At 34.7% G+C, this 27,338-nt stretch overlaps 1 protein-coding gene across 9 annotated transcripts in view; it reads right to left on the bottom strand.

Moving 5' to 3' along the window:
* Positions 1–27,338, bottom strand: part of LOC119641410 (protein shank) — a 179,748-nt gene that overhangs the window by 106,724 nt on the left and 45,686 nt on the right. For 8 of the 9 annotated variants that reach the window (XM_038040050.1, XM_038040049.1, XM_038040053.1 and 5 more), the window contains exon 2: positions 2,481–2,536. The gene's annotated coding sequence lies outside the window, so the exon portion shown is untranslated. The remainder of the gene's footprint in view (positions 1–2,480; positions 2,537–27,338) is intronic. The other variant, XM_038040051.1, reaches the window with a different exon arrangement.

Below are 27,338 nucleotides of genomic sequence, written 5' to 3'. Positions count from 1 at the left end.
AAGAAATGGTAAAGAGGGTAAAATTCTTAACACTCTTGAGGGGAATCTGTGTTATCCATATACTGAAGCCGATACTCTGCAATTGCAAAATATTTCTTCAGATATAAAATCGTTAACTGGCCAATTATGATCCTAGCTGAGCCTAGAAAATATTCGCACAAGGTTTCGTTTAAATGTCTCGCTGATGTGACCATCAAGTACGGATGAACACGCTTTCTATCTCACAACGCGACAGTTCTAAGAATGAGTAGGACGGATAGACAGACAAACAAGCTTAAAGCGACATACAAGAGTACATCTGGTGTACCGCCATCATTTAGCAGTGGTCATAATAAAATCCAGCAAAGCGATCAAATTAAGATTAAAATTCGCATCAGCCTTGTCATCAGGGAGAGACATGTTATGCAGCTAAATGCAAGGGCATAGCGAATTTTTCATTAAAGACAATTGTTACGGATGTGCAATCTCTTTGAACTCAGTCCTCAGTATCATGTAACATGGTGATGATCACAAAGGAGTGAAGGGATAAAGAATTTTGGTCGACATGAGAGACGAGAGACTAAACCTAGGATAGCAAGTAAGCGTAAATCTTGTATATAGACGGAGCCGAGATGGCCGATTAGTAGTCCCCTGAATAAGAAATTGTGACCTATCCACACTATATTTGGGCCAAGTAATTCCTTGTTTCCGATTAGCACGAGCCATCCAGCATATTGTTTTTTTCGGGTAGAGGTGCTTTCGTATCTAGGTCAGCTTGACAATGAATTTTGCACTATTGTGAAATCAGTTTGGATTTTTCTAATTTCTATTGATTCAACTTTTGATTTGTTTTTCGTATGGTTTTAAAACTTTCTATCAGAAGTTTTGACAATGCGTTTAAATTAAATTTGAAATGTTTATGTGAGAAATATAAATAAATTCAATTTTATGTTAAAAACATGCAATTTTATGTGCAATTACGGACAAGTTCTAAGCAATGCTGCATTCATTTAAAAATACAAAAAAAAAAAAAAAAAAAAAAAAAAAAATCAAATGAGAATCAGATACGGATGTAGAAGAAATTGTTGATTTTACGTCTTATCAACGAAAAAATCCATATAGTTGTATTCAGCTTGGCCTGAGTCTTTTATTGCCAACTAACTATTTGTGGTAACTGCATTCTCAACTAAAGAAAATCATCATCATTGTATATTGCGGTTTTTAATGATCAAAGATATTATGGCAACACTGTAAGCATAACATCCTACATAATCGTAGAACTAACATTTATAAATACTTGCACACGCACACGCACACACACAAAACACAATCTATGTATAATGTTCACAAGGAGTGGTGCTTCTTAATTTCCCAATACGAAATCATAGGACTGGATAGAAATTTCATAAGGACTTTATATGTCGCAAGCATGTAACAAGCATGAACATACGTCCTCTGCTAACTATAGCAAAAAAGAAAATTATATTCGGTCATGGCCGCATAACCCCATCATTGTTACTCTAAAAAGGCAAAAAAAAGTGAAAGAACTAAATTTTCATGCTCTATAATGGTAGCAGTGGGCGAGGCTGTTTTTTTTTTTAATTTTCAAAATAAAAGAATTTTTGTATAGCCGCGTGGGCGTTGTAGACGTGTCCTTTGAAATTCTTTGCAAATTTGCAAGCGATATCTTCAATGTTACGAATGGAAGAATTTTTACCCCAGGCGCTACACAGTTAGACTGACGGACAGACGGACATGTTCATTCAAATTTGAAATTGCTCAAGAATTTAGGTACTTTACGGAGTTTTTGAAGCTTGCCACTGCGCCTTATAGGAGTATTGAAAAAATATTAAATTTTGATACACTATAATATTGGGTAGGCGCGGTCAACTTTTTTCCATTTTTGTACCAGCACTGCGCAATCGCCCATAGAATATACGTTAAATTTTTTTCTATATTTATCTTCTACAGTTTATGAGCAATGAGCAAAAAATCAAATATTTGATTACTTTTGTAAAACAGAGATGCTCTCAGTTTACGTGATACTGTGGGCGCGTCTTTCGTCGGATGTGGCCCATTTTCAATATCAACCTGTTTGCAAAATCTTCAAATGTCTCTGCCAAATCTGAACTCGGTAGCAGATAGGAGGCTGGTTACAACAAACAATACACAGACGGACAGACGGACAGACGGACTTAAATGAATTCAGAATTTGATGCTGATCAATAAGATATGCCTTCTTCGGGAAGTTACAAACCTTTTGACAAACTGAACGCACTCCTCATCCGTCGCTGATTGGTATAAAAATTCATCAACCGGACGGTAATATGAGAATGAACAACACATTGTGTTGCTTACCTAACTTTTTATGCCGAGAGAATCTTCTTTGAGTAGAACATGTGGCTAATTTTTGCATAAACATTTCAAACACATGTTAAGAATCCTTAAAAAATTCATTTACGAACAAAAAAAAAACAAATTTTTTTTTTTTTAAAACTTACCTTAAAGTTTGGCTTACTTTTGTATTTTATGATGTGGTTGCTTTGGGTGTAAATGTCTATAAATAAAAGAAATGCAGACAGAGAGAAATAAATCAGAAAAGCTCATAAATATTTTTTGTTATTAAATATTTTTTATTATTAAATATGTTTCTGGCATTTATCGGTAATTGACCTATTTTTAGAGTAGCAAAAAATAAAAAAATAAAAAAAAAACATATTTAATAAATTAGAGGAAAGAAGTTTATTTACTTTTTATTTGCTCTTTTTTTAATAAAACGAATCGAAGCCCAATGTAAATTTGTAGTAAAAAGCCACTAACATCCACAGAGCTACATATGCATGCAAAAATTATTGTACCTTGAGTTTATCATTTCATGTGCAATTCTTTACATACATAAAAATGTTGTTGCAGTAAACAGATTATGTGGCTCGGGAAAAATTTTTATACACAACAAAAGTTTTTCATGAAATACAGAATCACTTCTCAAGGATTGGTTGCATGGAGTGGAAGAATCGTTCAAGAAGTTAAAACTGCCAGCATTTCAGGAGTGAGTGTTGTTTCCCATATGGGGCCGAAGTTCTTCCCGGTATCATGTCTTGGGCACTTTGCAAATATTCTCCATCATAGTTGCTTAAGCTTTAGATATCGCAACACATCCGCTGTTCATCACTCGTGAAGATCTAGCAGAACTAGTCTTCGAAGTGAGGAAGCAAAGTAAAGTTTACCGTGATTGGGTTTTTTTTTCTTTTCTTCTATTTTTTTTTTGGCACAGAGCTATACCTCTTTAAAGTTCCAAGAAATGGTTTTATGTATGTAATCGCGATAAATTACACAGTTGCTTATCGATATTTCAAAAGATATTACAATACTTTTGAATGAAGAGCTCAAAGTTTTATTTAGCACTCTACAGCACTCGTAGCACTTTTTCTTAGCAAAAGGCAGCCATTACTCTTACACTCGATAGTATAGTTTGAAATTCCACGACACTCAAACCTGTTTTTGTGCGTTTATGCGATCCCTACTCGCCGCATAATAAATAACCTTGTAATTGTGTTGCAGAACCTCATCGGTGAATAGGATTTGATTGCCTGTATACTAGAACAGTGAAGGAATCTGACAATTAACTTTACAACTTTGTTCAAAGCTCTTACTTCTTAATACAGATTTCAGTGATAGAATCGATCAATAATTCCCGGGGCCAATGCATGGACGTCGGCTTCAAGAAAAGAAAAAGGAAAATCATATTTTTTTGCAGCACCTGGTAACCTCCGACGTCATTTGTTAATGCATTAAAGCCGTTTTAATTATGCTCTTAAAGTCCAAAGTTCTCTGTATTGCTGAGATGTTCCCTCTACGTTCCAGTTGAACGTAGGCTTGAAAACTTTTATTTCAGCTCTTTTTCTAAAAAACAATAACTTATTGGTGGTTCGCCGATTTTTAACGAGATCCTCCATATATCGATAGTATTGAACGCAGTCGACGCCCGAGGGAGGTGGTGACAGATTGTAGCACGGGTTTAACGTGGGTTCCTGCCATGGTGGTAAAGTGAAGTTGGCGCCCTTTTTACTCACAGTAAAGCAAAGCCAAAGGCAGGCTTCAAAATGGTGGCTGCATTAGCAACAATTGTATGGATAAGCATGTGGAATTGCTGCTGCATTTATCATGGTCCATGGCTCCAGATCTGGACCTTTGCGAGCAGAAGCATTTTAGAGAAGTGTTTCATTAATTGCGTCGCTTTCGATGAATAAATGCGAATTTTGCGAAGAAGAAGAAGAAGAAGAAGTTTTTCTTTATTTCATCCAGGAATTATTGAAGCCTCTATTGGCCTGAAAAGGTAACGATATTTTCGTATATCTTTGAAACTTTATTTTCTAAATTTATTCTTCATACTTTGAATATTTATTGGTGAAGGCCTCTTAATCGATCTATCCCATCTAACCATTCATTGCTTCATTGTTTGATGTTGACATTAATTTTATTGATTAAATCTATCTGTAGACAACAAAAGTAGATATTTTTCAATAAATGAAATTTTTAAGCTTTACGAAGTAAATAAATATTTCTTGCAATTGCTCTTAATTATAGCAAAACTTTGTGAATTCATGATAATAAATAGAAAAAAATCAATAATCAATTTGAGTTCTATTTAAAATCATGCAGGGACGGTAGCGCCTAAAAGCGTAGAGGCAAGTTTAACAATATGCCAAAAAGATGGATTCAAATATCCTATCATATCCAATACTTGCTCTCTCTCAAATATTCCCCGAATGCTGCAAGTAATCAAATCCGACGGGATCGTAAACAATAACAACAATTTTAAAACTACTTTTATATACAATGGATGGTCGTTATCTAACGAATCGACGTAAGCTAAATATAATTTTTTCTGGCTTTATCATCCATACTATTGCCTGATATATTGTACAAAAGCCTCCATTGTTATACTTTTCATTATTCATCAGCTGGTTGGAAAATTGTTGTTGTGTACCTTCTCGTATTCGCACATACCAATGTGTGCAAATATGTGCATGCATGTATATCAATTTTGCATGGTTTTGCAACAATTTCGTTTAAAAAAATAAAAAAAAAAAATTAAAGGTAAGCAATTCTTAGTAGCTTCTAAACGAATATCGGATGCTCACCGACTCATGCAATAACTAAAGCCATCACGCAGGAAGTTGTTAAGTCTGGGTAATAATTATATGATACTTGTTATGAAAAGGAAGAGCAATTATTACACATCATTGTAACTAACGAGACATCGAGGCCTATCCAATGTTGAATTTCACGAATAAAATAATAGCTATGGTATACCTTTACCCTCTTCAAACATTAAATGCAAAAATTGAATAAGAAAACTGCAATCGCCTTAGGGTAAAATCTTTATACCTCCTCTCCTTCGCCAGCAAGGCTCGTCACGATTAGTCAAAAGCCAATACAGGGCCAGAGAAAACAGATGCTGCATCCACATGTCCCTTACGCTGTAAGTTACAGATGTCCACACCAAGGACTAAAGCAAGGACTAGCATCTAAAGCTACTGGCTTTATTAAAATACTCTACCGTTCTTGTGATTCGAACCTACGACTATTGAACTGCTAGACGAGATTCTTTGCCTTCGATCACTTAGGCGGATAGTTTCAGATTAATACCCACGATTACTAGCACTTTGTGTCCAAGGTAGTTCAAATGTAACTTTTGCCGGATAACTCTAACATTGCTCTTGGTTAACGTCCTAGCAAAAGCTTGATACCAACTAAATGGACAGCATTTCGTTTGATGCGTACTTTTCATCATTACAAGCGGAAAGGTAAATATAACATGTCCACAATATTTGCTGATGGATACAAAAAAAAAAAAAAGAGGTGGAAAAAATGTGCTTTGTTGCCCATTTAACATCAATAAGAGTTTTTAATTGTTGCTAAGTAGTAACCTTTTGTGTTCTGCAATTTGTTATAGTAAAAGACTGCATTTTTTTTTTTTTTTCTTTTTATAGAATTTTTATTACATTGACTAAAAGGTATAAATGAAGCAAATATTTGAAATGGTTTTACAAAAAATCACTTATAGAGAGGAAATCAAATTTACAATCATTCAATAATAGGTTTTTTTCTTTCATAAAACTTTTTATTTCGTTAGCAATAAATTTAAATTATTATATGAGAAATGCCTTGTGATGGAAGAAATTTCTATTCAATGTAAGTGTTAGTCCATCTCCATTCAACATACCAAAAAAAAAAAAAATGTAAGTGAAAATCGTTTTCATTTCTTCCAATCTCTGTTAACATAATAGAGAACAAACAAATTTTTGTTAATAAAATTTCATCTTTTTCTTTATAGTCTCAAGTAAAGCAAAATAAAGTCAATAGATAGTGCGACAGAAGGAAAAATATGTGACGACTGAAACCCATGTTGATAAATAGATAAACAAAGTGTAAGAAATCAATTAATTTTACGATAACAAAGTCAGCAATTTTATGCAATGGAATGGAGGTTCGCTCAACAAACAACGGGCCGATTGCTGAAACATTGTTGGTCGTACGCAGTCCGCTTTTAATTTCTGCATATCATTGGACAATGGTCAATCGATTGGGTACAGCGCCGAAGCGAATCATTTACTAAAATTTCTGTCAACGCTTAATAGGTCTGCTGCTAGTCACTGCATGCTTTCCATTCGGGCTCGTTGGACCAGCAGACCAAAATAGCATTCAAATAAAAATTTGGACAAAAATCTCCTTTAAAAAAATGAGATAACAATATTCGATCGATCGTTATAGCACCGAAAAGGATTATTTATTGAAATTTTTGTCAGTGGTTAATAGGTCTGCTATCCCACACACAGCATGCTTTCAATTCGGGCTCCTTAGTCTAACCTATTAAAATGGCATTCAAACACATAAGTGCTATCATATTCTCCATTTCATATGCGATATGACGCAGATGATGAATAAAAGTTTTTTAATAAAAATTAAGAAAATTATATTCGACTCTGGCCGATCGAATCTATCTTTTATATCCGTCATCTCTACGTTAAAAGAAACCCTACAAAAAACAAAAACTGCTTTCCCATGCCCAGTAATATTGACGGGTTGTGGCTGATTTTTCAACTTTTGTACAGATCAGGGATCATACAGATTGTGTATCTGGAAGTTTTTATGGTTGTATTATATATTTTGCACATTTAGCAGTTAATAGCATACTTCGCACAACTGAATTCCTTAATCCTCGCTCCATCTCCGACTTTATCATCGACGATCTTAATGGCTCGCCTAGTCTACTTTTTGGATTTTCCCCGTACCGCATACAATTTTCTGCCCGCGTTATAAATCAGTGACAATGTCCTTCGAACAAAACGGAAAAATTGCATTTTTTGCTTTATAATTTCGCTTAATGAAAGCTAAACAAGTAAGAACATTATAGCCGGACAAAGTCGACCATTAAATTACTTGCACCGCATTGTCTACCACAACATATATTAAAATTTAGACTTTTCTGCTCTACAAAGGACCAATTTTCGTGAAAATCCTTATTAAGAAAGGTTTCGATAAATGGGCCGAGACGGTCCAAGTTTGGTGCAGTTATCACAGTTCTCATACCAATTTAGAATACCCGAAATACTGCTACTTAGTTATTTTTGCTGAGAAGTTTTGAATATTGCAAATTTTCTCCATATAAGGATAGGACGTTATATGGAAAGTGGTCGAAAGAGTCGACCGCTTCGAACCATTTTCAGTAGCGTGTCTCAAAAATTGCGACGTATCGATTGGACATACATTTACATGGGCAGACAGACTGACAGATAGACAAACAGATAGGCTTTCGAATGAGAAATTGATTCTGAATGGCTGGGCATAATAAAAGACGGGTCTAGCTTAAGAGCTTCTGCGTGTTACATACGTCCGCACTACTTAATATACCCTACACCCCTTGTGATAGAGGGTATAAAAAAAAGGGGGGCTATCCGGCGTACATCTGCGCGAGTTAGCTTAGCGTAACCGTTCGCGTAAAATCTAAAGATATTCCTTTGTCTTGATACTGGGTACAGGGTAATTAAATTTATAATTTCCTCGCGAAATACCTCAGAATGCACTGCAAATGCTCTTAAAAATTACTTTGACTAGAAAAAAAAAAAAAAAAAAAAAAAAAATAGGAAAAAAGTAGACTTGCGGATATTTATTCAAGGCATTCGCGTATCAACCAAATAAATTAATAAAGTTGTAAGTTTGTTTTGCTTAAGGCATTAATATCGACATAAATTTCGTTGTGATATTTTAAAAAAGATTTCGATTCATTGATAAAAGCAAAATATCATAGAGTGGCGTTAATAGTTATGTTATGCAAATGCCTCTGTAAATAAATAAACAAACAAACGGGTGTGTTGTTTATTGTGTGTGTGTGTGCGTTGACATAAAAAACTCTACTGGGAATTTTTAAAGCAATTGCATAAGAATTTAAATTTGGTTTGCAAAAAAATTTCGTTTTCCTTTTTCGAACGCAAGGCTGCACGAGAGAAAAATCTTATTTCGTCAATTGTTAACAACAGTTGTTAAGGATCTTTTTTTTTTTTTTATGACTTGTTTTTCGGTAACATTAAGATTTTGTTCTTTTTACTATTGTTATCTTGCGATGTTCTTGAGTGATTGAGCCGTTTAGTTATATTTTCTTTTTCCTTCGCTTGTTCTTCTTCGATTTCACATGCGCCCGATATAGCAAATGTACGTCTAGCACTGCGTGCTCGTAACAAATTTCATTTAACAGAAATTGAGTGAATTGACATATACTTTATTGTTAAGGATATTTTCTTTCATTTTTTTTTTTTTTTTTTTTCTTAATGTTTCTTAGCACACAATAGAAACTATTTGCTTGATTAGAAATATTGACTAAGCGATTTATATGAAAGGGAAGGCTGGATAGTAGCACTTGATAACACTATCGCACTTATGCTCGACATTACTGCTTCCTTCCCATATGCGTTCTAACCGCAGAGTCCGCAAGATTCAAAGTATTACGTGCCAAACACAAAAAAGAAAACACCACTTGACTAGAGTTTTAATTTTCTTGTTGTCCTGCCAAAGCATATAAAAAATGCATGCACCATGAAGGTACGTTCAGTGCAAAGTCAACTCAACTTCAATTAGACAGGCGTAATGGGGGTAATCGTTTCAGTAACAACCGATTTTCATCTGGGGCGACTATGATCAATGATCGCAAAAGCAATCGCGAATTTCCGATAACTTCATCTTTCGGCAGAAATCGTCAAAAATCGACATTCATTTGACTTTGTTCCGTTTAACTTCAACTTGTTAACTGGCCTGCTTAAGAGGTAGATTCCGACCCGGAATCCATAAGGAAGGAACCCGCCAGGGAGAAAGGAAAATGCATTGGTTAGCGTTAAAATGCTTCTCGCGTTCACTTTGGCTGCTTTTTTAATTTTTTATTAATATTTCGTGGAAGCGCTTTTTTTACTACATAGTTGCAGCAAACTATTGCACGATAGTAGGGTATACATTAATGAGAAATTTCGCAATATTGGTTGAATGTTTGCTGGATTATCGAAAAAAAATGAACCGAAAGAGAGCGAAACTATTTGATTTTTTTCTTCACGTGACATGTTTCACAACAAACATGGATGCTAACTAATATTGAGAAAACTTTCTAAGTCGCCTTAAACTATCAAACTTAGTTTTAAAACATTAATTCACTTCTGTTTACATCTAGAAAAATTTATTGATTTATTATACCCAGCACTGAACGGCGGAGGTATACTCACTTTGTCATAAGGTTTGCAACAAACGCGAAGAAAATTCAGAAACCCTATAAATGATATTTATATTCTTAATCAATGTGAAATTTTGAATCGATTTATCCACGTTTGCTCCTCTGTGCATCTGTGCGGTTCGCTTTCTTAAGACCCTCTAGGTTACAAAAATGAAGGTGATAGTTTCGAGCTCGGTAACAACATTGAAAACTCCTGCGTGTAGTTCGTTACTGAAAATAGGCCAAATTGGCCAAAGGAGAGGAGATGCCGCATGGTAATAAATAACCAAACTTCGGCCTTAGTGGAATTAATGCCCACATCATATTTATTGAGACTTCGTCTTGCTTAAGTATGGCAGGGGCCTGCAGTCAACAGTGATAAGCAAGAACAGTGATGCTACAAACAGCATGACCCTGATGAAATCAGTTACTTAATTAATTGCATTACATATCAGAATTGCACTGATCGCCAAAAGCCCCTCTCCAATATTTTTTCCAGTACGTCTTCTTCTTTTTCTTCAAAAAAAAAGGAAACATTTTTTAGGCGTCAGTTTTTAAATATGCATGTTAATGTAAACATCTTCTTCTTCTTCTTTCTTAAAGTTAAAAACTTTATTAATCGAAATTTTCCAATGGAAAAAGCCCTCGTGCTTGTAATTCTCTCAAGCAACGAATCCCTTTGATAGATTTGATACTTTAAAACCAATAATCCAAAGGATGGTTAGGTAATGATGCTCGGCTAACCTTCAAGAGATCTCCAACAATATTATGAAAGCCCGCCCCCCACGCGTATTACAAAACCTTCACACGTAGCACGTGTACGTGTAATTCCATGATTAAAAGTTCACTAAATATGAGATTTTATGTTATTACGAGAAGCAGTTTATAAATCGTTTCAAAAAAAAAAAAAAAAACACTTTAAGCAAAGAAGAAGTTAGAAATTTTAAAAGCAAAAAAAAAGAGAGAGAAGGAGAAAAAAAACTGTAATTTTAACTTAGCATTAGGAAATGCACAGAGTAGTAGTAGCAGCTGAGCAGAAGGGGGGGATGTGGCTCTCAGAATTTGGGTTAGTAATTGTTTAAAAATTTATAGCATAAATTCTCTAGCGACCAAATAAGAAAATTTTACGGATAATACATAACGAATGACAGGGACGAAAGCCGAGATGAGATAAGGGGCAGAGAGGGATAAAGGCAACAAATCACGAAATAAAATATGGTAAGAAAGAGATAGAAACCATATCTACATTACTTTTATAAAACTCTTGTGGCACTTGATAGGTTAGTGTATTTGTGTATGTGTGTAAATGCCGAAGAATACACACTCATTTGATATGCAGACATATAACCATAAAAAAATAAATTTCCCTCAAATTGTATGTATGTATGTATGTGTGTGTGTTTATGTGTGTGCCTGTGTGTGTATGTACGTGCATTTTCATATGTTTATATGAGCCTTTTAAATGCCTTCAGGAAAACAGGAAGTAAATGCTTGTACGTACGTATGGTTGAGCCAATGCATAAGTATATAATAATATATGCATATGTAAATTGTATATGTAATGAATGCATGTACAGACATATAAGTGTGTATGGCAGGGCTTTAAGTGCACTTTTGTGTGTCAAAGTAGAGCATAGAGTGAAAGGATAGAAAAAAACTATTTTCAAAACAATTTTATTGCTTATTATTGCAAAAACAAATACAAACTGAACTAACGACAACAACAACAACAACAACAAGGAAAACAAGTACAGAAACAGCAGCAATCATAGGAAAACTATAATTATTAAGGATTCTCTTCTTTTTTTTTTTTTTTCTTTCTTTCTTGAAAATGAGATTAAATTAAATTTAGGAAATGAATAAAATTCTTAATATAATCAGTAAAAAATGACTCAAAACAAATGCAAATTGTGTTAGACTAAGAAATAAACAATGTTATATAAAACTAGGTAACTAGTTTGGTAAAGACCAACGCACTTATTCTAAAGCTATACTAATTACACCCTACGCCAATTGTTTGCATATAGCGTATATAGTACGACCCAACACAAACCCAACTTTTATTTTACTTTTCCATTCAGGATCACTTTGAATCCAAAGTAAGCCGATTTGTCCTTCTATTCGCCAGATGTTTGTTCATTTATTTTGCTGTTAAACTTACAGATTGCAATTTTCCAAATAATTTAAGGAAGCCTTGTCTCCTCACATTCATGGCAACATGGGGAAACCCATTATTAACGATGGAGCGGGTAATGCCTATACTAGAAAGATGAGGTGGTAACTCTGCAAGAGCACAGTTCGAACCTGTTTGTTCTTGCGAAATGCGCATGATGTTCTGTACAAAAGTTAAGGGGAAGGGAAAATCCTTTGTGTCATACATACATAAGACACTCAAGTATCTCTATAGAAGATTTCAATAGAAAAGTGAAATTCTTGGAAATCGTGATTGAATTATATATATCTTGTAATGCAAGTATGATATATTTATATATATATGTAGCTTAGTGATTGGAGAACATTAGCGATAGAACAGAAAATAGAAAAGTTTATCTGCAACTGATTGGCAAACTAAGCTAATCGAACAATGCAAGCATTGCCAAGAAATGCATTGAAATTCTTAAGGTCCGATACGTTTATTAAATTTTGACTTGATATATTGTATTTGTGATAATTGCAATCATCTTGTTTGAATCCGTTAGCAGCTGTTAAAAATTAATTTTATTGGACTACCTGTAGGATCCCTTTCCACGTCGCTCCATATTTCGAAAAGTCGTTAAATAGGAATAATTTGTCACACATCAACTCACGATTGCGCTCAACCATTTACTTAACAGCTTTTGTGAGGGCAGGCCCCAAATACATTTATCCGAGGCTGTTATCAAATTCTTCCCCCACGGAGACGCCACAGATGGTTACAACTAACAGAACTACACGCTCTTTAGCCTTATAGGAACAAACGGATGAACGTACGTTACTTGCCGAAAGGGCAGATCCTAAGCCTTGAACCATTATGCACCCGACCCTACCTATGCTCTTCTTCGGCCCATGATTTCTAGGGGAATGAGGGAGATATATATATGTCACACGCTCTTTATCCTTATAGGAACAAACGGATGAACGAACCCTACTTGCCGAAAGGGCAGATCCTAAGCCTTGAACCATTGTGCACCCGACCCTACCTATGTTCTTCTTCGGCCCATGATTTCCAACGAGATGAGAGAGATGTACATCTTATGGTATAAACTAGATTTTGCCCAAAACAATTATTAGAAAGTAGTATAAAAGGCATAGAAAAAATTTGTAGAATTCTTACTCAGAACATCTGTAGCTAGGAATATAACAATACTAACAGGTACTAACAGGTAACATATTAATAGGTATTTTAAAGGCTAAGAAGAAAATTCCTGTCATGTACTATTTCGCATAAAACAGTTTAAAATACCGTAGCCTTGATTGGCGCATGCAAAAGAAAAGAGAAAAGGAATAAAGTGATCTCAGATTTAAATAAATATTCTTTTGTCTGTTTTTAGAAGAAAATCAATGCAAAGCTAAGGAATATAATTTAAAGATAGCTTAGCTCTTTTAAAAGCTTGCCGTCACATTTTAGGCTAATTACCAACAGACATGAAAGCGCCTTCGAGCCACATGTATTCATCGTTTCTTTTCCTCTTTTTTTTCACCTGCCATTTTTGCATTTTCATTCACTTAGAAGCGTACAAATACGCGGAAATGTTGAGGAAAATGCGAATAATTTTTTTTTTTTTGAAAAGAAACGAAAGAACGCCTTCACTATCTCACGTCATGAATACTTAAATGAAAATTTGTTTATTGTTTTTCGTTGTAGTTTTGTGTGTTTCTATGATTTTAAAGATGCGCTACCGCTTGCTTAGTTACGTTGGTGAAAAAGTCATGAAAAAAATTGCTATAAAAGAAGTAAGAAATTACGCTTGAAAATTAATAAGCATTTTCATAATCATGCCAAGCAATTGCTGTAAGTATGTTAATTATGCTCATTTTTAGTATGCAAGTATGTGTAATGATATGAAAACACATATCTTCCAGCTAAGTATGCAATTTCATGTTATCTTTGACCGTGATTTTTTTTTAATTTTCCCACGACTATACAAAACATTTGATACATTCACGTTTGCAATGAGTAGTACTGGCGGTGGTCGTGGTAGTGGTAGTGGTAGTGGTAGTGATGGTGGTGGTGCTTGTGTATGGGATTTCAATCAAGCTCATGACTCTTTTCTGTTACACATTCTGTTGTGTGTTGCGTATATTTAACACCGCGGAAAAATCATCAAATTACATGAGCAACATAAGACACAACTGTAGTGTAGTATACCATGGAGGGAGATTGTTTTGCGGTTGACATAGAAATCCTCTTTTTTTTTTTTGTTTTTTGGCAAAAAAACACCCATAGCACTTAAACTAAACTAATTATTAGAAATTGCATACAATTACACATTTCATACACATGTCGTTACTTCCACATACCTTCGATACATCGTTTTCTATTATCTTCTGCTAATGTGGTACACTTAAGGTAGCTTTTTTACCGTAATATGTGAACCGAGATTGATGATCTCGTTGCATTGCTAATAAGAATAAAAATTTCAAAATTTCCTCAGATAATTCATTCATTTGAGCAACACATAAAAGTTAATTACCCTAACGGTTAATAGTAAGTAAATAACACGCCTCTTACAGCGAACACCAAAGACCATTTAAAACCTTAGAATCTCTAAAAATTACATTGTTTTACATTTATATCGAAAGCGTGGTTTGTCCCGCTAGATTGTCGAAAGTTCATTGTAAACATTTCCTTCCTTCGGTGGCGATCTTCACATTGTTCGAGTTGAGTTTCTTCTTCACTCAACTGTGCTAATAAGGAAGTGCAGGGAACAACAACTTTGTTTAGATGCGCATTAAAAGAGTAGGGAAAGTGGGTGTAAGTAAGTAAGACACACAATCGGGAACTTTGTTCCCTCGAGTAATCAGATGTGTTTAGGTAAGCGTTTCTAGTATAGGCAACGATAAGTTGTCATTAATTAACGGTCCCGGATAGCTATGTACTTTCAGGTCATCTCAATAGTGAAGTCGATCTGTTTGGACCCACAAAAGTACACTGAGTTTGTTGGACGTTTATTCACATCCACTGTTGTCCTCCTGCAAAGCATATGTTTAGATTCGATATAACGAGTACTTCACCGATTAGTTTGTACGTTTCTCACGTGTTAGTCAAATGCAAGAAAAAACCTAGTGTAACTCCATCCTTAGATAACTGGTATTAAAATTTATAATAAGCCCATGCATAGCTGCATGCAGGAGTCCACTTCCTACCTTAGACTCTTTTTTTTTTTTTTTGTATATAGTAAACGAGAGAAGACTTGTACTGTGCCTTGAATATATTGCCGAGAGCAGAGGGTGCAGACAACAAAAATAAACAAATAAATTTTGATCCTCAGAGATTAGAAAAAATGTTACGTAAGTGACTGCTATAAGGTATTAGGTCCAAACTGACATTTTTCAAAAGTCATGCCAAGTACACCTCGTTCATCATTTTCTTTTCATGTACTTGGGTCGTATGTTTGTACAGATAACAAATAGAAAAAACAAAAACAATTATTATTCATTACTCAACTAAAGTACAAATTGTTTATGTGAACGTTTTTTTTTTTTTTTATTAATTTTTTGTTAAAATTTTTAAACTTTATTTTCTTCTCTTAATATTTTTGTAGTTTGTTTTTAAAGTAATTGCTATCCACTGACAATAGCTCAGACAGGTGTTTATCTTCTTGGCTCTTAATGCTTAGAAACATCGACCGTTTTGAATGACTGACAGTCACAATGATACACGAATAGATGGATGAAGAAACGTTTAGCTGGTGTAACGGACGGACGGACACACTAAAAATGCGGCAAATTTTGTTGTGTTCGTTCATTTCTTACAAAAATATTAGTACAAGTGTTAAATTGTATGAAGCATGTAAGGGAAAGAAAGAAAACAAATAGACAAAAACTCGTTGAGAGTTGATATTTATAACAAACAGATAACAGCAAAGAGTAACAACAACAGTAACAACAATCTGCAATTGTGTTAACAACTGTATAACAACAACAGTAAGAATAATGGCAGTAGCGTTGACAACAATAAAAGCAGAAGTAGCAGCAGCAGCAGCAGCAGCAGTAGCATCTTCAGTCATTGTTATCATTAGTCAGACGTGTAGAACATACTGTAAAAATAGTAAGCAGTAGCAACATAACATTCATTCATACATAAGTTTTATATATATATATATAATTATATCTGCGCGTCTAACTGGTAACAAGAGATAGATACACACTTGTTCTACATTTGCAACTTCTTGGTAAAAGTTGAGTAACGTTCGTACAAAAGTATTTATCTTTCTCTTCTTTCATCTCTCGCCTCCTTCTCTTTCTCTATTCACTTGCACAGAAAATTCGATTGTTTCAATTTACTGGAAATAACAAAACACAAAATTTCTTAACATTTCTTTGTTGTTGGATGTGCACCGACATGTGTTGGTTATAGTTTTTATATTCATTAAGTGCACAAATGTTTCTCAATCCATAGGCACGTGTGCATACAAACAAAAAAAAGGGAGGAAAAACAAAAGGAAGAATTTTGTTCTATTAACACTTTCCTTACCTTACAAAATCCTAAAAAGGTATCATCTTCCCCACCTATACATTAATTAAGGGTAGGGCTGCTTGATTGTGGAAGAATTTATTTAATTCCGGGCATAGCAGGGTGAAAAATGGCACGTACCGGTTGAGAAGTTGACAGGTCATCAGTTTGACACGTCGATTGTTCGCGAAAGTCCTCCCCTCCGCACCGAACAAGTGCGAACAATGGTCCTCTCTACAGTCGTCTGTGTGGTTTAACGTGAGTACCCGTAGTGTGAACAGCACCTCACGGCGCGTAACTGACACCTTCAAGAGTGTTCGACAATCCTTATAGACTAGGTGCCTCAATCAGAGTTGGGGTACCAGGATTTATTGAATGTGTGTGACCAATAAGCTTACTCTGGGGGTGGTGGGGGCTATCATTACCTGTAAATATTCGCTTTAGCATTGATGGAAACCACAGCCACAACGATACTCCCCGAACGACCGTGTCTATCCTCTCGACAGATGTCTTTGATGGTTTAGTGTGGGTGCACTACCTTGATGATTCAACCACACGCTGCCCGATGACACGCGGGTTAACTTTGCGTAACCGACGCCCTCCAGGGAGTTAGACAATCCCTGTAAGCTAGGGGCCTAAACTAGACTGAAGCAATCAGATATGTTTATTGTGTATGGCTCAATAAACCCACTATGAAGAGTGTTGAAGCCTATCATTACCTTTAGTTATTCGCGTTAGGAATGATAAGATCCACAATCACCACGATATCTCCGAAAGGCCATACCCAGTCGTCAGAACTCACACATTGGTTAACTGCTGCGTTCAAACTGGGGACTGGAAATGCAAGCTTCCACCACATTTTCCACATTTATGTAAATATGCAAGCTTCCCCCCGAGGGATCTTCGCAAGCACCAACCTGCCAGTGCACCTATGCTGTCACCCCTACCCGCACACACTCGTGACATAGTGAGCCAGTTAGACTATACAGCTTTTAGCGACAAATGAGTAGCGAGGCAATTGAGTTACGTCTTTGTGACAAGAGTTCACAATCTTGCGGCGTCCAAGGACTTACTACTTTGTTCCCAGCCGCTGCAAGCAGTGGTCTTAGCGCGGAATATTTCGTGGCTGCATAACAAACATGCAATGGACTCTCACCTTATAAACTTCGCCTATCTCAACTCATTTAGTATACTGTATCGTAAAGGCTTGTCCGCCGTTTGCGGCTATGTTTTGAAATTCATTGCTTTCTGCAATGGAGCGAGTGAAGAATTGAAAAGTGTGCCTACGACGATGGCCGGCAAACGTTCGCTTACCCCAATTTGTTAACTTAATATGTTTACTTCAACCTAAGTGATTATTGGAAAATGGCTTGTTTTTCATATAAGTTTGTAAAAACCATTTCATTCAGAAGAAGCGGACAATAAGGAAAAAGACGTAGAAGACATTTTCAGATCAGAGACTTACTATCACAATCCAAAGTTCGTTAAAGCAGGCGAGGCTTTTCCGCTCTGGCTTTTACAAACTTGTTGGCATTTTTTTCCCTTCGTGTTCCTGAGTAAGCAAATGAATTTTATCAGTCCAATCAGCTCATGTCTAAGACGTTGGTAGTGAAAGTGTTAAATAAGAGAAAAAATTTAAAAAAAAAAAAATCTTATTTATATAAATGTTTTGTGTTTTTATTGTTTGTGACAACTATTGAAACAAATTTCCAAGTATAGCACAATTCGTTTATAAGTTTTAATGTAATTCTTAATGAATTTTTATGTAATTAATTTTCTGTTTTACATTATTTGGCCTTATTTGGGGTAAACTTTTAATGTAATTGCGAAAGTGTTTTTCATCAACTATTTCTTTATCAGCTACATATGTGCAAACTGAGGAAGATAGTTAATGCCTTTTTGGTCTTTGTTTTTTTGAAATTGATTTCCTGCAGCGTAAGCTAGAGGAGAGGATGACATATGAGAGTCATTCGATATTTATGAACAATTTTTATAGAAATAAAAGAATTAAAAATTCCTTTTCTGTTTTACTCATGCCCACGCAAACGCGTGTACACGGGCATTTTCACGCACACATACACGCACACACAGACGCACATTTAGTAAGGAGTCCAACGCAACTTTAATGACTTAACCTACATTCGGCAAGAGTAGGCTCGATAAACACTAGATAACTGTAATCTTCACACACCATGGTCTTTAAAGAAAACAATTTTTTTTTTATTTATTTTTATTTTTTTTTTTTTTTAAGATAACGAAGCGCTAGACATCATGATTGTAAGCAATTTTTTCACTTGGAATAATAATGAAAACAAAGCAAACAAAATAAACATTGAGGCATAGAAAAAAATGGGGCAAATCTGTTATATTATCCCACTTAATGCACTTTAATTGAAAAGAGAAGAAAACCGCATCCAGTCCAGTGAAATGTAGTGAACGTAAAGAATAAAATAGACGCAAATAACTGAAAAGGAAAACACTGACTGAGTTATAAAGGAAACCATTAAAAGGTGATTCGCTCTATGGAATACGCATCACAATCAACGAAACAAAGGGGAATTGATGCTTTTAAGGAAGCAGTAACACGACTGACAATAACAGCAGCTACAGGAAGTAGCTGAGCACAGCAGCATAACGAAAAGTTATCTGGCAGCAGCAGCAGCAGCATTTGCTTTTCAACTTTGAACTCTGGCGTAACGTTTTGTGGTTACGCTCACCCAAAAAAACCCAATCTCACCACAAAAACCCGGCAAACAAGGAAAAAGCAAAAGAGATTTTCTTCATTGTTGTTTGCCCAGCACCCACCGTTGACAGGGCTCTGGGTCAGGATATAAATTAAAAACCTGGTGTGTATTTACAGATTGCTTGGCTGACGGTTGCTGGCGATTCCTGTCCCGACTAAAGCTACAAAAGCCTGAAGAAAATCCTAAGAAAATGCAAACTAAATAAATAAATACAAACGCATAGATGGGAGAGTAATATAAAAAAAAAAAAAAAGATGGCAAAGAAAACAACAAACAAATTTACGTTCATTGCACCTGAGTCCGATGAAAAACTAAAGAGAGCAAAATTTTACGGCAAAAGTTTTATTTCATTTTTTTTTTTTTTCTTTCTATTTTTTATTTGTCCGTTGTGACTCGAGAGTAAATTGGTTATCTTTCCATGCAAAAGAAGACCAGAACAAGAGCTAGAGCAAGAGCTAAAGGTAAAAAAACAAAACGTTATAGAGTGTCGATGAGTATTTAAAACAAACTTATCATTGGACTTAGAAAGTCTTAGCAAAAGTTTTTCTGCAAAAAAAAAAAAACAGAAAACAAAAAAAAATATAATAATAAAAATAAATAAACTAACTATAAATATAAATAAAAACTAGATTTTCACCACATTTTCAAAGCTATAAAATGCTTCATGGTAAATATTATCACGTTAGATAAACTCTTTTATATAGAAAAGAAAACAGCGATTGCGGCTAAGGAGAGTATGAAAACCGATCAATGAATAAATGAAAAGGAAATTTTAAGAAAATTTCAAACTTAAATGTTTAAAAATTGTTGTATTTGCAACTTCGAAAATGGTGCGAGCAAGCCCCATAAGCATCATTTACACTATGTAGCCTCTAATGTCTTTCTGGGGCAGCTAGACGGGCGAAGGTATAAACGCTTTACATTAACAGCGAACTCAGTAAAGTTCACATGCTTTCACGTAATTCGAATAAAATCGATACTGCAGGACCCAAAGAAAAATCACACAGAAAATAATTATAAGTCAGCTAATTAAGTAGTCAAGAAAGTTTGGAAAAGCCCAAAGGAAAATATTTCTTCCACGTAATGCATTTTGTTCCATTTACGAGTAGTCTAAGTGATATATATAATAATATAATTTTTTTAATGAATTGTGATGGTTTGTATATATGTACCTTATGAGAAGGAGAAAAATAAAAAAAATTCTTGTTTCTCTTATTTTGAAGCCAACTTATCCCGAATGTCGAAATACCCTTCAAAGTAATAAAATAATCCTAATTTCTTGCTATTGGTTCGTGTGAGCATTGATGAGTTAGTGATAAGCGCTTTTTTAAGTCTCAGATTGAATATGTCTTTGCCTTAATCAAAGATTCATTAAATTGATCGAAAAATTATTATTATTATTATTATTATTATTTTAGGTTAATGAAATAAATTCTTAGACTAAAAGAAAAAAGACATGGAGCACTAGCAATACAGGCTATCGGTTCTAATTTAAAAAAGTATACATGAGGTTTTGAGCCTAGTAGTTTTATTAATTCTTGATATTCTGTTCTATAGCTGATTTTAGAATGTCCATAGGATTAGTCGCTTCAAACGCAAAGCTTCTAGCCAAGGAATAGCTAAGGCAGTCACAGAGAGTGTGCTTTATAGTGACAATTCGTCCCCAAATTGCAGATTGAGAGAGGAAGACTTCTTCAAGCTCCATTAAGTGAATTGCTTTCGTATGGTCAAGGCCAATTTTCGAAAAAATTTGGTTCTTAGTTTTCTCAACTTTTGTTGGATATAAAGGTGGAATTAATTGAGAATTAATAGAAGAGTAGTGCTGATGATGGTATTGTAGATTTCCTTCTGTAATTGTCTCTTGAACTTTTCTTCCAATGTATCTTTGAAGATCCAACTTTTCCATGGCATCAATAGTCAAAGTAATATCTAAGGAGGATTACTTGGATCAGAACAAAATAAATAGATAGTTGGTGAATAAATAAATATTTTTCGATATAAAATAAAAAGACAACTTTTTTCTTGAACACACCGAGCCGAAGCCGAGGTGTTTCAAATTTGTCATATGAACTACAGTTTTCGTTCGTTTCGTAAGACGAGTTCAAAAAAATACCCGAGCCAGTCCAAAGTCTTCGTATTAATTTAGCATTCCGAAATATTACTGCTTAGGCACTTTTGCCAAGAAATTTTGAAAAATGCAATTTTTTCCTTATAACGACTTTTGAAAGTAAGTCGTCGAAAAAGTGGTCCAATGGACACCTTTTTCAATGACTCTCGCCGTTGGGCCAAAACGTCACGTCAGTGTACCAAATTTCATCAAAATAGCGCAAAAGTTGCGACCTGTAGCTTGAACACAAATTTGCATGGACAGACAACGAATAGACGGACAGGCTTAGAATTATTACAAAAGGAGCATCTGTGTTAAAACCTTCTGTGTGTTACTTGCGGCCGCACAAACTTGCACCACAAATTTTGTAGGGTAAAAAAAATCTGTACTGTTATCCGTTAAGTGAAAACCAGAGGTCAGAATACAATGAAGGAGCACATAAGCACGTATACAAAATATCACCAAGCAAAGCCTCACAGTAGCAAACCCCAATGCGAATAGATGAACTAAATTACCTTTGGGTGATAATTAAGAAAGTACTAAGCGTATATCAAAAACAAGTAGGGGGAGTTGATCCGAGAAGCCAATAAATTATATATATAAACGCGCCTTTATCGATCGGCACCACTTTGCTTGGTCCTTGCAGGTGATTCGAGAAAATATTTATACCGGGTGTTAGTTGCCAGAAACTGCGGATTATAGCCTTTATCTAATGTAGGCATATGTATGAACGGATCACGCCTACGCATAGGTTCTTGAGCTTTCCAACATAACGATAGAACGGATGGATGGAAATACAAACAGAGGTGAAAATATATGTTTCACGGGATCTGTCAAGCATGTTACTGTGCTTTAGCATTTGTAATGAAGGAGGGGACGGAGTTGGCTGAATTTTTACTCCACTTCAGCTGTATTCGAGGTCGGTGAACTTGATTATTTCTTAAATTTTTCACACACACGCAGCGTCGTGTGGTAAGTAAGATAAGTAAATGAATTATGGCGAAATAAAGATAATTTTTTCTAACGACTTCACTTACTACACAATGCTTTTATGGCGTTGTCCTGTACGTTTTCCTTCAGATTCCCATATCCGTTATTAAATAAAGCCATTAATAAACGAAACGAAATTGTTTACATTCAACAACTTTTAATTTAATTAAATATTTGATCAATTAATAACAGAGCCCGACCACCAGAAGCAAAGACAAAACATAACTACACTTCATATTGTTTAGCGATGAATGTCAATTGATATGAAAATGGACAACAAACATAAACACAAAATTATAATAATTTGCTGCAAATTTTCATAAAAACAGATTTCTATGGTTACTTTTGACTTCAAGAAACTGTAAGAAAACAGCTGCCATAATATACATATATATATATATATATATTTATACATAGATATCGCCAAAGTTATACAAAGTGGTTATAAAAAGCAATAATGTTCGTAGTGATGTTTGTGTTGGTAGCAGAAACCAATCAATTATATAAAAAAAGAGAAAAAAAAAATTATTATTTTTGTTTTTGTTTATTATTGCTATTGTCGCTGTTGTTATTGTTGTTATTATATATCATTTATTAATGCGAAAACGTTTTATTTTCTTAAGAGGAGACGTGATGCCAAAAACAAAAAAATATCAATGCAAAGCGGCAAAGAAAACAAATAACAAAACAAACGCACATAAACACACACAGAGATATATATATATAAACGGAATAGATATTAAAAGTAATTGCGAGTCATGTTGTTTTATATTGTTATAGTTGTTCATGTTGTTTGCTGTTACGTCTGTAACTGTGAGTTGGTTGATAATGAACTAAATAAAGTTATTGCCGTATTTTGTTGTTGTTATTTTTTTTTTTTTTTCCATAACCACCATATAAAACTTGTTTTATTGTATATGTTGTTTGGAGGCAACCAGGCAAATTTTAATTTGTTTCGTGCACAAAACCAACACAACAAAAATAACGACAAGAAAATGGTAACAACTGCAACAAACTACAAATGTATCAAAAAACAAAAAAAATTGTTTTTCTTTTTCTTTTACTTGAAGGCAGCTGCACAAAAACAAAGAAAGTTAAAGAAAACTTGCTACGAATCCTTGACATCCTTCATCTGTACGCCTTGGCCGGAAAGCACTTAATTTTTACAGAAGACTGAATTTATATTACACTTGCTACCGTTATGTGCTCCCGTAACCTTCGCTCATTTATCGTTACTTTTCACCCTTCCACCGTATTGCGAATGGGTCTGTCCTTGCCGGATTTTGTCGCGGTTGACTCCGGGTAAACGTGAAAATACTTAGCTGAAATCCGTAAGCCGGAAAACAAAAAAATGTTTTTTATCTCTTTACCTCTCTGGTTCTATTGATATCGATAAGTGTGTGTGTATGTGTGCTTTTGTGTAGGTTTATTATATATATATATATATATGTATGTTTGTAGATTGCATATGTCTATATACATGTTTTGGGGGCGAAAATGTGCTCCCTCTTCAGAAGTTAGACGCCCCGAAATTGTCACCGCTTTGCCGTGCCTGGTAGGAACGTAACTGTTCCCTTGTAGTTCTTAATTCAAGAACTAAATAATTATCGGCAAAGAAGGTTTTAAAGTTTACTCTCTATGACCTAGCGACGAACTTTTTTCTTGGAAACCCTAAGGGTAGCCTTCGAGGAAGTTGTTCTTAACTTTTATAAAAGCATGATATTCCTCTTCTTCTTTATAATTCTCTACTATGGAGGGCAGCAAACTGCTATTCCTCTTCAGTTCATTCTGACAGTGCAGCGAAATACTAATGGACTACGGCTGTGTGCTGCGTGCTGGAGTCTTATGAAGCATTTTCCTTTGACAAGGAATATTCTGCTGGGTGGTGTCCTGAGACCTTTGAAAAGTCCTAAGATAAGCAAGGCTTGAACTGCATTTAGTACCAGATCAACTAAAGTTATATATCGACTGACTTTATAGCCAAAACAGTGGACGTCCAGGGGACTCAGCTTGCTTTTTGTAAGCGTAATTCATTTCCCATCGGATTGTCGGGAACATGCTCTCATGGCAGACTGTTGTGAGTAGTGTCGCAGCGAATATCGGTGTGGCTGCGTTTATCAGCTATAAGTTCCATGAGAGCAAAAAACTGGCAGACAGAACTCGATACTAATCACAGTTTGTGGGGAAAAATGACTCAAAATTATTTTTTTCCCGTCATGGATATCTCTGTGTATCTATATCTAATAGATCGGTGCAGTTTTGTACGTGCACCTGTCGTCGAGTTGTAGGATAATCCCTTTATAGATATGCGTTACACATACTACAATAAAGTTAATATAATTTGTGGCGTTAGCGTCTACAACCGAAACGAAAAAAATGAAAACAAACTTAATGTGTACCCAAGAATTGCTATTTTATTAAAAGTGCTGCATGTTGTTACTGTTGCTGCTGTTGTTGTTGTTGTTATTATTATTATTGTAGTTGTTTTTGGTACTGTTCCTGTTGTTATTTGTATTTCAAGAAATTACTTTATACTGAGATTTTTAGCTAGTGATAGCAGCAATTAGTTGTTAAGAGCTAAGCCACATTTTCTTGTTATATTTTTTTGTTTTTGTTGCTTTTCTTGTATTATGTTCTTGCTTTTAGCATGTGCTGTTGTTTGGTTGTTATGGCTTTGCTTTTGGTTTAATTTGCCTGCCAACAGAAATTCCTCTTAAGTTGCGATTCTTGTCCGAATAAATAAAGAGAGGCAAACAAAAAAACAAAACAAAAAAAAAGAAAAGACTTCTTTTTAACTTGTAGATATATTGTCTGGCTAAGTAAGTTACTTTGTATCCTTGTTTCTAACATTTCTTTTTTTTTTATTTTCTTTCTAACGGATCTTAGTTTCATTTATTACATTTATTGTATATAAACAAATCTTTTTTTTTTCTTTCTTTTTTTTTTTGTGATAAGCGCTTTACGAAAATCAATTAGAACATTAGACAAACAAAGATGGATTACTGATGAATTGAATGGAAGTAAACATAGGTAGAAAGCAATTTTTTTTTTTTTTTCTGTTTTTCATAACTTTTTATAAGCTTAAGCATATGAAATCACTTTTGTGCCTTAGGTGTGTAACTATGTGTTGTATTTGAAATTTTACAGCGACATTTTGTTCACCCTCCGGCAATACTTTCCTCCAACTTTGTGAATTTCGTGTTAGACCACCTAGTGTTTCCTTAAGGCGTCAGAAGAATCGAAGTGGCGTTTAGATGGGTCTTGAAAACCAAGAGTGTCTGTCGAAAACAGCGGCTAGCGACAATGCGTTACAATGTCATGGACTTTTGTTGAATTCGGCCGTTTTAATCACTCCAAGGTATCTACCACCTTTTATTATAAAGATCGATTTAGAATCTTAATCTGAATTGATCCAAGTCTGTCTGTCCGTCTGATGTCTGTTCATCTAAATGTGTGTTCAAGCTACAGGTCGCAATTTTTGAGATATGTTGATGAAATTTGGTACAGTGACAGAGTGTTTTGACTCAAGGACGAACGCTATTGAAAATGTTTCGGATCTGTCGAGCCCTCCCCGTGTAACGCCCTATTCTGAAAAATCGTTATGTGGAAAAAGATGATAAGTTTCAAAAGTGGCTAAGTAATGGTATTTCGGTATTCAAATTCGGTATGAAAACTTTGGACCGGATAAGGCAATTTTTGAACACCTCTCTCATACAACAAAAGCTGAAATTCATATAACACAAATTTCATATAAAAAAAATTATCTGTATAAAATTTGGCCCATCCCGTCCTAATTTTTAGATCCTGCGCCAATATGGATTTCCACGAAAATTGACCCTTTCTAGGGTAGAAAAGTGTAAATTTTAATATGTGGTGATAATAGCAATTTTATAGACGAAATGGTGTAGGGTATTTAATGAACGGCCTTGTCCGACCATTATGTTTTTACTTATTGTTTAATGATCCCCTTTGCAAATACTGCCTGCATTAAATGCGCATCATGGTCTCCTATCAGATTTAACTTTTCTTCGTCATTACTCGATCCATTCATTTTACTGTTCAAGAGATATTTAATTTGTTCATAATAATCCCTAACAGAGTGAGTACTTGTACCTGTGTTTTGGCTAAAGTTTTTATATTGAAATGCTACGTTAAATGATAAAAACAACATAAATTTTTGACTCCATAAAATTTTATTCCATTATTTCTGCTTCACATTCATTCGAAACTCTCAAAATGGGTCGTAAGCCGATTTCTTTGGGTAAATATATTATTGGCTTCAAAATGAAGAGATAACGTACAAAAAAGTGTACATTACAATGCGTAGCTTGATTTTTTTTAGAAAATGTACTTAGGCCACTTTCAAAATAAGCGGCAAAATGTAACAACATTATGTTGCGAAACGCATGCACTGAGGCCTGACAATGACGAGGTGTAACCGCAATGCTAGTCAATCAAGGTGGCTACGATCTCTTCTGATGTTTAAAAAGACAAAACCCGTTACTTGAATACACTTTTATATAAAAGGCAGACAAGATCCCCTAGAAAGCCTGTTGTCCTTATATTTGTTAGAAACTTCTTGCACATGCGTTGTGACGGTGACATGGTGTGGAAAGGCCCCACCGAATAATTCCAATAGTTTTAAAAACTTGTGATAATTTAATATTATTTCATTTAAAAGGAGTGCATTTTTTCTTTCCTTGCATTAGAATAACAATTAAGAAAATGTCTTTAACAAACAGTAAACCTTTCTCTTTGCCTTAAGACAAAAAGCTGAAGATGACTGATTAGATACTCAGATAGAATTTATTTTTGGAATTTATTATGGAAAATTGTACGACAGTGTCTCGACCGGTTAAAATTCTTCATTCAATAGTGCGAAGCCAAGAAATACTTGAGGTTAAGGCAAAAAAAAAAAAATAAATAAATAAATAAAAAAAAATGATATTCAAGTACATTCAATAAACACCACATACCATGAAAAAAGACCTGAATAGAATAGCGGTAAAAACGAAGCCAAGAGTAAATCGTCATAGATGTGCTAAATAAAAAAAAAAAAAAAAAACCAAACAAACAAACAAACAAACCAAACACTAATAATACCAA

The sequence above is a fragment of the Glossina fuscipes genome, unplaced genomic scaffold (assembly GCF_014805625.2).
Source record: "Glossina fuscipes isolate IAEA_lab_2018 unplaced genomic scaffold, Yale_Gfus_2 148, whole genome shotgun sequence".
Classification (NCBI taxonomy): domain Eukaryota; kingdom Metazoa; phylum Arthropoda; class Insecta; order Diptera; family Glossinidae; genus Glossina; species Glossina fuscipes.
The sequence above is the reverse complement of the archived record's forward strand: the minus strand, read 5'-3'. Positions and strand labels throughout refer to the sequence as shown.